We start from the raw sequence: 13,886 nt of genomic DNA, 5'->3' as shown, positions 1-13,886 counted from the left end.
ATTGGTGAGACAATGTCAATGGGGACAATGGCTTGGAGAGGTCATGGATTAGGAAAAGTAGTAGTTTTCGAAAGAAAGAAATGAAAAAGAAAGGGAAAATATCCAAAATGTCAATGGAGGGCTCTACTTATGAGAGGATGATTTTACCTTTTGAATAATCTTTTTTCTTATTATTAACTTACAAATATTAGAAAAAAAAGTGGTGAGATTGAGTTAGCGTAGATAGCTGTGAGTTAGCGTATATTATACAATTGAGTTAATGTATATTATACAATTGTATCTTTTTTGTATAGTTGTTTATTATTCTGCATAGTTGACAATACTAAAATAATCTTGTGCATCTTGTATAATTACCCTTGAGTTATATCGAAATAGTATTCAACAATTTATCAAGTTGGTATCAAAACTGGAGTAGGGAATTTCTGCTATTGCCTAGTCGACTCTTCTTCCATAATTTTTTTCACCCTCTTCGTTACCATATCATGCATGTTTACAAAAGCAAATTTGAGTGTTTTTGACAATAAAAGGTCATCCATGGTGACCATTCATGAGACTACCTCTCCAACAATTTCTATTAAGTTGGATGGTTCTAATTATCTTGTTTGGTCTCAAATTTTAGAGATACATACTACTGGTAGAAAGAAGAAGGGTTATATCATAGGAAGGAAGATTACACTTGCAGAGGATGACCCAAACTATGATGAATGGGAGGCTAAAAATGCTCTAGTTAAGTCTTGGCCCATCAATTCCATGACTAACAAGTTGATATCACACTTTGTGTAGTGTGGAATGGCTAAGAAGGTTTGAGATGCAGTCAAGAGAAGTTATCTTGATGTCTTTGAATTCTTCTCGAGTATATGAACTGATGAAAATATCTTTTCAATCACACCAAGGTGGTCACCCCTTTGTAGAATACTACAATGAGTTAAACTCAATATTCATAGAACTTGATTATCGAAGGCCCAATGATATGACGTGTGTAACTGATATTGAGAAACAAATAAAGCATATTACTGAGGATTGGGTTTATATATTTCTTATAGGTTTTGATCACAATTTGAATCAAGTTAGCTGTTATGTTTTAGTCAACTCTTCTTTACTAAATCTAGAGAAAGCCTATTCACTAGTCTATCGTGAAGTGCGGAGGTAGGTCACCATGGGAACATAAGATCACTCTAAGGCTTCTACAATGGCTGTCCATAAGAATAACACATGACCAATATGTTTAACTCTTTCTACCAACTCTTCTTCTTGCTTTTAAACTCATTGCTATGAAACCAAGGTTTGGTTAATCTTGGTTTTGATGATAACAAAACAAGGTTTAGAATTAATGATTATATTTCAAGTGTGATTAGGCAAGATGATTTCCAAAGTGACAATCACAAAGACAAATTAAGCCAAGGAGAAATCATGAAGAAAAAGACCGCCTAAAAAAGAAGTGTTTTTCAAGACCCAAACTTCATAAGATCTCTTTGTAAGGTTGTTGGTGCACTAGGATTTTCATGCATTATATTCTTTACTTATGCACCAAAATCATCCAAGAGTTATTTTGTTTTAAATATTTTAAAATTGGATGATTTCATGTTTTCAACTAAAACCTTATGTCAAATGTTTTTCAAACTTGTTTAAAAGATTTTAAGTTAAAAAAGTTGGTTGTTGAGCCAAAAACGGCTCAACAGGTTGAACCGATCTAGGAGCAGGTCGACCCCTAGTTCAACCGATCAAGGTTGAATAGTAACCAATCGACCTCTAGCTCAATCAGTCGAGTGGTGCAAAAAAACCTTCTCTCTCTTCCAGAACGGTTGTTCAACCGAATGAGGAGGCAGTTGACCCCCACCTCAACCGGTTAAGATCCGCTCAAGGGGCGGTTGAGGTCTAATAGTCACCTGCCAAACAGTCGACCCCCAACTCGACCGGTCCAACCCCCAACGGCTAGTTTGGTCGTTTTCTTCTATAAAAAGGCTCTAATCTTCATTGTTTCATGAGGTTAACCTTTCCAAACCTTTCTTGAATATATTTGAGCCTTAGAAGAGTGTTTTTGAGTCACCATTGTTCTAAAATTTGCATATCTTTAGTGCACCATTCAATCCTACTTTTCTTGTATCATTTGAGCCTAAAGATTTGTACTAGGATTTTGTGAAATTATTTGTATATCTTTGAGAGGAAGAATCTAAGTGTGAGGTATTACTTAGGGATTTTCAAGATTGGGGTATCTTTTGAGAACTGTAAAGGGTGCTTGGAGCCAAAAGTCTAAGAAGGTGGATTGGAACCATAATCCAATTGTATTGCTTGAAAGCTTGGTTTCAAAGCCTTGAATTAGTGGAACTTCAAGCTTGCGATTGAAGCTTGAGGAGAGTGGATGTAGGTCGGATTGCGCCGAACCACAATAAAATCTTGTGTTTGCATTCTCTCTTCCTTACTCTTTTAATTTATATGCAATTGTCTTTATATTGTTTTATTATATACTTGCATATAATTGTCTCTTGTATTCACATAATTTAAATTTACAAAAAGAGATCATCACCCTATTCACCTCCCCTTTAGGGTGATTATCATAGGTCGGATTAGCCTAATTTTTCTAACAATTGCAAATAGCACTAAACATATGGTAAATGTTTTTGGAAGAAGCATAATTATCCAAAGTATTACAAGCTTAAGCAAGCTTAAAGAAAGAACAAGAAATCTGCTTAGGTTTCTCTTATCGACACTACTCCTCCAACTTTTGCTTGTGAGGTTTCTTGATTATCTTCTCAAGAAGGTAATTTTGGTTTGGCATTTATTTTTGTTACCTTTAACAATTGGATATTGATTTAGGGGCCATTGATCATATGACTAGTAATTCTTCATTTCTTGACTCTTTAATGCTCTCTCCTATTAAGTTTGTTCAAGTTGCTAATGAGATTCCTATGCTAATTTCAGGAGCTAGGAATGTCTCATTTTCTCCCATACTCTCCATGTCCTCTGTCTTACTTGAATCTAATCTTTTTAATAGTCTTCTTTCCATTGGCAAGATTTCCAAACATCTTAATTATTTTGTAACCTTTTATTCTACTCATTGTGTGTTTTAGGACAATCTTATGAAGATAACGATTGGAATTGGTAAGGAAATGGGAGGTCTTTACAACTTACAGGGGGCAAGATACAATTTGAATTTAATTGTGTTTTTCAAGTAGCAAAAGAGATGTTTGATAGAGAAAAGATTTTTTTAATGGCATTGCTGATTAGACCACCCATCTTTTTCTTATTTGGAATGTTTATTTCCTTAGTTGTTTTGGAATATTTTAGTTTCTATTTTAAGGTGTGAACAATGCATTTATGCTAAAAATCATTGTGTACATTTCAAAATAAGTCTCAATAAAAGTCCAATTCCTTTTATCTGTATTTTTACAAATGTGTAAGGTAATTTTCTACTTCTTCTGTTTCTATTCATATATACTTTGTGTCTTTTATTGATGACTGTACTAGATTGAGCTGGGTATATTTGCTTAAGTCTAAGAATGATGTTCTACATGTTATTCCTCAATTTTCCAAAATGTTTGCTACACAATTTAATACTTAGTTTATGGTCTTTCACTCTAACAATGGTTGTGAGTTTGTAATTCAATCCCTTATTGATTTATTCAAAGAAAATGAAATCTCCACTAGACAATGTGTACATACACACCATAATAGAATGGCATAGTAAAGCGTAAAAATCAACGCATTCTAGAGGTGGCCCAAGCTTTATGCTTTACTATGCGTGTCCTAAAATGTTTCTAGGCTAAGGTTATCAAGAGTGTTGTATTTCTCCTCAATCAAATGCCTGCTCATGTCATTGATTATCAAAGTCCTTTGTGAATGTTATCACGATTTCACCCTATTCCTTTTGTTTTGAATCTTTGTCTTAAAGTTTTTGATATGTATGTTATGCTTGTATACACTCTCATCAAAGGGATAAGCTTGATCCTCGTGCTCTTAAATGTGTCTTTCTTGGTTACTCTAATTCTTAAAAGGGCTATAAATGCTTTCATCATCCTACAAGAAAATACTATGTCTCCATGGATGTCAACTTCTGCAAACTGGAGTATTATTTTTGTGGGAATGTGTTTCTAGTTCCTCTTTAAGGGGAGATTAATAGTAAGGATTCAACTGATTTGCATAAGGGGGAGTCTTTAGATGCTCCCAACCCTCTGATAACTGAGTTTGAATATGAGGAAAGAAAGTGTGAAAGACCAGCCAAATTATTCTAATAAGGTTATATAAGAAAGAACAAAAATGCTAATGTCATACCTTTTCAAGGTTTCAATACTCCTATTAATGATACTACCATACCATTAAATGACTTTTCCATTGAGACTAATCCTAAGGTACATGTTCCTTCACTTGTAACTTCTGAAACTTCTACCTTGAATCCACAAATTGGTGATCAAGGTATGAGATATCCTCTTCATGATGGTAAAGAACCTGATAGTTTGGGTTTCTTAAAATCATCATTTAATGTTGTCTATCTTATTTCTAATTTCATCTCTTATTGTCGTCTATCTAAGACTCACCTTGCTTTTGCTCTTCATTTGTCTTTTGTGTCTATTTCTAGTCATTTTTAGGGGACCTTTGAAAATCCTAAATAGAAGTTTGCTATGGTAGAAGATATGAAGGCTCTCTAAAAGAATTCTAATTGGGAGATGGTTGAGCCCCCTTAGGAAAAGAAGATAGTGGGAAGTAAATGAGTGTTTTCAGTAAAGTACAAGTTAGATGAGACAATTGACAAGTACAAAGCTTGATTGGTTGCAAAGGGATATACTCAAATTAATGGAATTAATTATCAAGAGACTTTGCCCCTGTGACTAAGATGGACACTGTTAGAGTCATACTCTCTCTTATGGTCGATTTGAATTGGCCATCACAATAGTTTGATGTGAAAAATGCCTTTCTCCATGGTGATATGTTAGAGAAGGCATACATGAATCCCCCTCCAGGGTTTACACCAAAAAGAGGCAAGGTATGTAAACTAAAAAAGGCTCTATACGGGTTAAAGGAATTGCTAAGGGCATGGTTTGGAAAGTTGAGCTACTCGATGAAAAAGAGTATGGTTTTGAACAACTTATGGTAGATCACACTCTAAATAATAAGAGAAATGGTGATGACATTATTATGCTTATTGTTTATGTTGATGACATGGTTGTTACAAGTAGTAACTCTAGAAAAATAGTGAATCTTCAGAGCTATTTGGCTAAGGAATTTGAAATGAAGGACTTCAACGCTCTAAAATACTTCTTGGGCATTGAGTCAAAGTAAGGACTTTTCTTTTCATAACAAAAGCATACATTAGATCTCTTGGTTGAAACTGGTAACTTCAATTGCAAACCTGTAGACATTTCCATTGAGATAAATCATGATATGTCCATCTATTCTCATCAAATTCCAATTAACAAAGAGAGATAACAGAGACTAGTGGAAAAATTGATCTATCTAACCCACACTAGACCTGACTTATCATATATGTTGGGATAAAGTCTTTAAAAGTAAGACATGATATAACAAAGTTAGACTTGAGCTTCCACTTTATCTATTTATTGTATGCATTGATATTGATTTGAGCATTCATACTCATATCATTTATCTTGTACATGACTTGGATGCATCAAGAGTTGCATGGATGATATAAGTCATGGGTTCCTTGCAAGATGAAAAATAGTTCATGGTCGGTTCATGAGTTTAGTCAATCTGATAGAGATGATAATGCACTACCTCCTAATTTGAGGGATAAATTATTTTGATCATCGGGATGAGGCTCCCATGGTGAGTACACTAGTATGTACTATTACACATTTGACATAACCTATGTTGAGTCATGATGTAAGGCTATCGAGTGGTTATAACTATTGGTATTGAGCCCTAGAAAGCATGACGTGATGTAATAGATAAAAATTCATTTATAAATTTATTTATTTATGTTTCTAGTTTTTTATTTTATTATCCCATTATGCATTGATTGGACTCTTTGAGCATACATGCCCCACATCACCTGCATTGTACATGACTTGGGTGCATTACGAATTACATAGAAGAGCCAAGTCATGAGTTCCTTGTAGAATGATGAGTTGTCCATAGTTTGTTTATGGATTTGAGCAATCCATTTGAGATTGTAGTGCATTACCTCCTAATTGGAGGGATCATGACTTGTTTAGGCCATTGTGTCACACTAGACAAGACCTACGTGAATCATGACCTAAGACTATCAATTGTTATGATTCATTAAGCTACTATAACGCATGAACTCTCAACCTTGAGAGGATATTGAGCTTGTGCCAAAGTTAACAGGAGACTTTGACCTATGGATGAGACCTTAAAGTAGTCATATCGTTGTGGATTGGGTCACTATTGATGAAGGCCGATGACAATAAGTATTCTCAATAGAGGCACCATGATATCTCATGGATTGAGATAATATGTCCCTTTGCGTGATCCAAAAGACATGTGATTTAAAATATTATGGCCGTAACATTTTCTTTAGTGGAAATTTAACATATGCTCCTTGGAGCTAGAGTTAATCTGACTTAAGTCATGTAAGCCTATAAGAAGGTCTACATAAACCCTTTTAGAGTTTGGGTTTAAAGACTCTAATCCATTAATGTCTTCTAGAGAGAGAAAAAAACCTATCCTTTATCTTTTTAGAGAGAAGTCCTCCCTTCTTCATTGTCATGATCAAAAGAAGAGCTATTAGGTGGTTCTAGGCCTTCGAGATTATTTTTCATAGATTGGAAATGGATTTGGAAACATCTAAATCTGATGTGTGATTTCTAGTTATTTCTCACCTTAGAATAAGTTTTAAGAGACATATTAGTTTCTACTGTGCTTAGGATTTATAGATGCATACATCATTTGGAGAGATCTAAGGCTTGGGCGGATTTTTTCTAGGAATCTGACACTTGTGTCATTCCCCCTAAGGAGACTAAAGTGATGATTGATCAATTTGTATCATGATTCTTTGTAAGTAATTGATGAGAACTCAAACTCACTGCTTTGATGGCTTTAAAGAATCTATTTTAGCACGTCCGAGGTACTTAGAATTCACATAATGCTTGGTCTTGTTGTTAGTACCTTAGAAAATTGTGTTTCATGCATTTTGTGAGTATTCTATGAGCTTTAAGATATTTTTTATGTAGTAGAGCTTTTTTGGGAACTCTTAGGGACAAAAGTGCACATGTAGAAACCAAAAGTAGATTGTGTACTTTAAGGTGCGTAAGACTTAATTTTACATTCCTTTTTCAGTGTAGAGCCACACAACGCACCTCTTGTATGCATCCTGAAGACTAATGCCTAAAGTCTCTTTTGTCCACCTTTCATGTGTGTTGGACCAAATTGCTCATCCCCTTTAGGCAACACAAATTGCACACTTCTTAATTGTGCTAAGCTAAGAAGTTGTGCACCTTTCACCTAAGCTAGCAAAATGCCAAAGCAATGCACCTCCTAAAGACTTGAAATGTGCAGTTCATTCGCTAATAATAAAGTGCACCCCTGGATGTCATTGAAACCTGCATACTGTTCCTTACTTTGTAAGAGCTACACACTCAATTTTTCTAATGATTGACACACCTACCAAAGTAGCACAATCATTCATGCCTCAAAATCTTCAGTTGTACTACCAAAACATACCCTATGTTGATTACATAGAAAAAGAGGTGCAACCACCAACTTCAAGCTAACACATCAAGAATGATGATTGATTAACTGCACTAACATAAGACTAAATCCACAATATGGGTAAAGGGCAAAGGACAAATATAGACAAGTTGGCATGGGAGTAGTTGGAATGTGGGGAGATTGAGATTAAAAGAAGGACTATGAATATACAAATAGAAGTAGATGATAGAGATAAAAAAGTTAGATAGTCTTTCTTTCTCTTAGGAGTGGGAGTAACTTAACATTAGTTTTAGTTCTTAATTGTAATCATTTTTTTTCTTTGTAACCTTTCTTTGATTTCCAAGTTAATGAATTTTCTAGTCTTTTCAATTAATCTTATTTTTTAGTTTTTAGTTTCATCTTGCAAATTTATGTTTTTGGTTCTTCTCTTAGTTCTCAAACATGTTTAGGTAATCTTTAGCATTTCAAGGGGTAAGATGAGCTGAGGTCTCCCATATCTCAATTTAATAGTTTATTTGCACATGGCTCCAAAGAATTTGATCTCTGTTAATGATTATGATGACCAAAAAGAGTAACCATGGGAAGAAAGGTGTATACAACATTGGTTGTGAGGGCCATAAATCACGTAATCCTGGAAGCCTGCCTAAGTACTATTTTAAATTCTTTGAACTATGCACAAGCTTGTTGACATGAAAAGAAACTCATGTAAATCATTTGGTTGCAAGGATCCAAAAGAGAGCAATCAAAAGGAGTTGAACCTTATTAGGGTGGTTATCGTTCATTTCAAGCAGGAACATTTTTGGGTATAAACCGTTGGCTTGATCCTAAAGCCAAAAGCATAGGTTCAAAGCCTTGTTCGTAAGCTGTACCTAAGAGTGGTGATCCTAGTGAATCTCTACTCCTAAAGTTTGTTTTCCTTCAATTTTATGTTCTTTAAATTCTCTCTATCTCTTTTGTGTATAAAATCACTTTGTTGAGCTTCTAACCAACATTCACACCCTAAAATTTACTACCTCAATTGCCGCTAATCTAAAGTTCCATGTGGAGACGACTTAACTATCATACAATTGTTAGTTCTTTTTTATTTTCTTTTTTGGTTCAAGGATTAGAGGTTTCAATGACTAATCTGGATTAATTTCCTTATATAAAAAATACTTCAACTTTAAAACTGGAGAGTCTTGAATGGTAATGATGAATGAGAGTGCATCAACATATGTTGGTTTAAAGTTAAAGTAATTGTTATTGTCTTTGCCTTGCTACATGTCACTAGACTATTAATAGTATTCTTTAGTCATGAGGTGATGCCATTGTTACCATTCCCTTTGTATATGTATGACTAGGTTTTTTCTTGGAAGCATTAACTTGACTTTGGATGAAAAGTATGTGTATGACTTGGTTTTTTTTAACACATTATCTCAACTTAGGATGGAAAGAGGAATTCTAGTCAAAAGAGATGAGACACAATCCCATGGGTGTACTAGAAACTTGCATGTACAAATTTTTTATTCTACGAAGCCAAAAAATGAGAAAATAGTATAGAAATTTATACTAATAAATATGTGAGTACATTCCCTTGTCGACAATAACAAAGAAAATTATATTAATAAAGATATGAGTAGATGTGACTACAATCCTTTGTCATCTTCTTTAAACTATTATATTAATGAAAATGTGATTACAATCCTTTGCCGAAAATGATAGAAAAAATTATATTAATAAAAATGTGAGTACACACACACACACACACACACACACACATATATATATATATATATATATATATATATATATATATATATATATACATACACATATATACTCACATTTATAATTGATTACTCTTCTAAGTTATAATCGATTGATCGATCTTTAAGTAAATCTTGATTCAAGGATGACAATTACATACTATTGATTGATTTAGCTAAGGGCCACTTAGGCTTTATCTTGACTCATTTGCTTTGAGAACATTGTTTAAGTTTAAGAAGGTACTTGAACTTAAGGAAAATTTGAGGATTTCTAGAACACATTGATCTTTTAAGTTAATATTGATTCGAGGATGACAATCACATACTTCTGGTTGATTTAGCTAAGGACCAATTAGGAATATTGGTCTTTATTCTTTCGCTTTGAAATCATTCTTTTAAGTTTAAGAAGGTACTTGAGTTTAAGGAAAATTTGAAAATTTCTAGGAACACATTTGTGGAATCTTGCAAAGTTCTCTCTCTCTTACTCCCTCCCTACCTCCTTCCTAAGAGATTTTCTCTGCTTAAAATAGAATTTTGGATAATAAAAAGAATCTTTCAAATTTAATATTCAAATAAATAATTTATTTGATTTTAAGATTCTAAACTTAAGATTTAATCCTTAATAATTATGACACATGCCATAGGGGCTCTTCTCTTGATATGATGTGGGCTTGTTATTTATTTATACTTTGTTTCCTAAGACAAATAATACTAACAAAATATAAATATTATAAATATAAAAAAATATGAAATGAATAATATATAATCCCATATACATTAATTGAAAGCAAATATCCTCTTAGAATAGCGTATAAATATTTTGTTCTATTTATTAAACTATAGGAAGATACATTTTCATATTAGAAACATATTCATTTTAGTGGATTAATTATGAGCATATTTGAATATTTTATTATGTGATTTTAACATAATAAATGAATTGCAATATAATAATAAAAATAATAATGAATGAATTGTAATATAATAATAATAATAATAATAACAAAGAAGGAAATAAATTATGTAAATAACCTTATGATATTAGGAATGACAATTTCACGGGTTTTTCGGGTCACTCGCCCTGACCCGTCCCTATTAGAACGGGTATGGGGCAGGTTCAAGTTTTTTTTTTAAAACCCGAATTGGGTTTGGGGCGGGATTGGGTTTAGTAATAATATGCCTTGCCCCGCCCCAAATATGAAATTATAAGTTTACCCCCATCTATAAATATTTGCTTTCTTTGATCCTTTCTGCTTTTCCTCTCTCATTTTAGGGTTCTTGTTCCTCTCTATCGCTAGGGTTGTTGTTCCCCCCACTCAATGCAAAAATCCATAAGATAATCCATCCAAAAATCCATTCAATAATCTCATTTTCTCCATCTACTCTTAGATTTGTCCTTGTTTATCTCATATTCACAACTACTAGTAGTCTCATCAGTTTACGCTACTACCATTTTCTCCATAGGAATCGTTTTAGGTATTTTTTTTTTTTAATGTTGATTTGTTTGGTTTTGGGTGTTTCTTTGTCAAGTTCTGGGCAAAAGATGAGAGATTTGTTAGTGATATTTGGGATTGTCCTTCTTATTGGGATCATTATAATTGCAGCTTAATCAGAAAATTTGGAGAGTCAAAACGTCCACCAGATTTACAATAGTCAAGAAATACATGCATACACAAGGTGCTTGAACTGCTTGTAAGGCTGTAACTCATTGTTTTCCCCTTTTTTTGGTCAACACAAGGTGCATACACATACCCAGGTTAGGACGGGCCGGGAATGGGATTTGAATCATAACTTCAAAACGGGGATGGGAGTGCATACCCCGCCCCGCATCGGGTTTGGGACAGGATGGGAAATAACCATATATTTTGGGATGAGAATGGGATAGGGGTGACCCGTCCCAAACCCGCCCCGTTGTTATTTCTATATGATATGCATGGTATAAAGAAGTATAAATATTACAAGTATAAAAAATATTCAAATGAATAAAACATGATATTATGTAAATGTGAAATCAGATATTATCTTATCACTACTGTATAAGTATGTTTTTTTATTTATCACAAGACATGCATATAATATAAAATTTTAATTATATTTCATTTAAAATCAAATAATATTTTTTAGATTTTATTTTTTAAAATGGTTTTAACTTTATTAATCAAATACATTTTTTAGGAACAAAAATAATAAAAAATTATTCTAAAAAAAATGGAATAAAAAAATCCAAACCAAATGGAACCTTAAGGTCTATAGTTAGGAACGTTTCCAAAAGCTATTATTAAAAATTAGTTTTTGTAGACAGTTCCCAAAAATAGTTCCTTTCTTGTTTTCTTGAATAAAATTTTGTTTAAAAAATTAGAATATATTCAATTTATTTTTTGTATTTAAAATAATTTTAAAAAATAAATTTTATATATAATATTTTATTTTAATTATTCTTCATATTTGTCTTGTTATTTTTTAAAATGACTTAAAAAAGTGAAAATAATTAAAATATGTTTTCAAAAAATATATTATTTTCCATTTTTTAGTTGTCAAACATATTTTCCTTCTTTTGTTTTTGTTTTTTTTTTCTTAGAAAGTAGGAAATAACAAGATATAGATGAACTTGTTAATTAATATGATGAGCTTGGATGGTGTGGAAAGGAAAATGATTTTTTTTTTTTAATTTTCATTTAAAAAAACAAAACAAAGGAAAATGCAAAAAAAAAAAAAAAAATTAATGTGTATTATTTTCTTTTTCATTATTAATTATCAAATCACTAACATTTTTAACAACATGAAAAAGAATACTAGCCACTTGGTATTTTCTACAAATATTTTGTTTCTAAGAAACATTATTTTAAACTGGGTTAAATATACTTTACCCATTCAATCTTTGACATATTTTACATTCTGCCCTCTCACATTCAAAATCTTATATTTTATATATATAGTTATATGAACATCTCTCTAAAATAAAAAATAAAAACTATAGACATCATATTTTGAAAGTGTCTAAGAAATTCCACTTCAAATTTGTTAATTTCAAGTTGATGGTACCTAAATTTGAACTAATGTTCAAAAGGGCAAAAAAAAGCAATTCCTTATGCAAAGTGTTGTTCTTTAACAAGTTGAAAGACAAAGTATTTGGTTAAGTGCAAAAAAAGCAATTCCTTAGGCAAAGCATTGTTCTTTAACAAGTTGAAAAACAAAGTATTTGGTTTTGAATATAAAAGGGTAAAGTGCAAAATATGCTAAAGGATGACGTAGTAAATTTTATTTAATCGTTTTAAAACCACTTTAAAAGAGACGCACATTATTAACCATATTTTAAGGTAATTTTTAATCTTGCTTTTTCCAATAATGTTTTTGTTATTGAAACCAAATAAATTCTTAATAGTGGACAATTATATTTAAGTTATAATTATTCTTATAAATAAGATTTATTATTTAAAGTTGTTTAGATTTTAATAGTTATATATTTTATTATTTTCAAAATTATTAGTTGTTTTATCTATATTATTTTGATATTTATTATCATATACTATTAGATAAATCATAAATTTTTATATTTATTTTTAAGTTTTGGAATATTTTAATGTTTTTTCATACAAAGTTGTTACATTTCAACGGGGCACTGTGCATTTCCTTTTATAGCTCTTTAAAAAAGGGCTCCTTGATCCCACATCAAGTGACTCCAGCTATCTTTATCACCCTGTGAATATGCCAATTCAACCATACATGAGTCAACTTGCTTAACGAATTGGGAAGAGTTTCTCCTATGGTCCATCTATTTGATGGGCTTATGGATTAGGGATAAAAAATAAGATTTAATAGGACATTGGGTCTGTAAACAAAGATCCAATGACTTGGACAAACATGACAGAAGGTTAAACTGAACTACTAAGCCGACTCACCAGTTTAGCGGTTGTACTGTCAGTTTCACTCTGGTTCAATGCCATTTTGACCCCATTCTGATCCAATTAATTGAACTAAATAGGACTGAGGTTTGGTCAATGATTTGATTGATTGGTCTTATCCGATTTTTAAAACAAATATCATGTCAGAGTTAGTACAAATAATTAAATAACAACAATATTAGGGTAATTTTTTTTTAATTATATTTGTGATAATAGTTTTTGTGGTTGTGACCAAATAAATTCTTATAAATTCTTTATAGTGATGTTTAAAATTTTCTAAGAGACTTATTATTTGTAAGGATATATATATATATAAACACTAGAAATCAGCTTAGCCTTTTCTAGAATAGAATTGAAAGTGGATTCGTACCTGAATTAAAGTGGAGAAATGTTTTGGACAAAGTGCAGTGCAAGATTGGAATATAAAATCTATCCAGTAAGATGCTTTGCCTTTGTCCAAAACTTGTGTAACAGGCAATGCCATTCCAAAGAGGCAAGAAATGCTTTTCCATGCAGATTTGGGCATTGGATTTGGAGGTTTCTCTTGAGAAGGAAAAGAAAGGGAAGAAGTGATGAAGAAGATCAGCATATCTTGTCATACAGAAATGCCATTTTT

The sequence above is a fragment of the Vitis riparia genome, unplaced genomic scaffold (assembly GCF_004353265.1).
Source record: "Vitis riparia cultivar Riparia Gloire de Montpellier isolate 1030 unplaced genomic scaffold, EGFV_Vit.rip_1.0 scaffold709_pilon_pilon, whole genome shotgun sequence".
Lineage (NCBI taxonomy): Eukaryota > Viridiplantae > Streptophyta > Magnoliopsida > Vitales > Vitaceae > Vitis > Vitis riparia.
Note: the sequence above shows the minus strand (reverse complement) of the source record.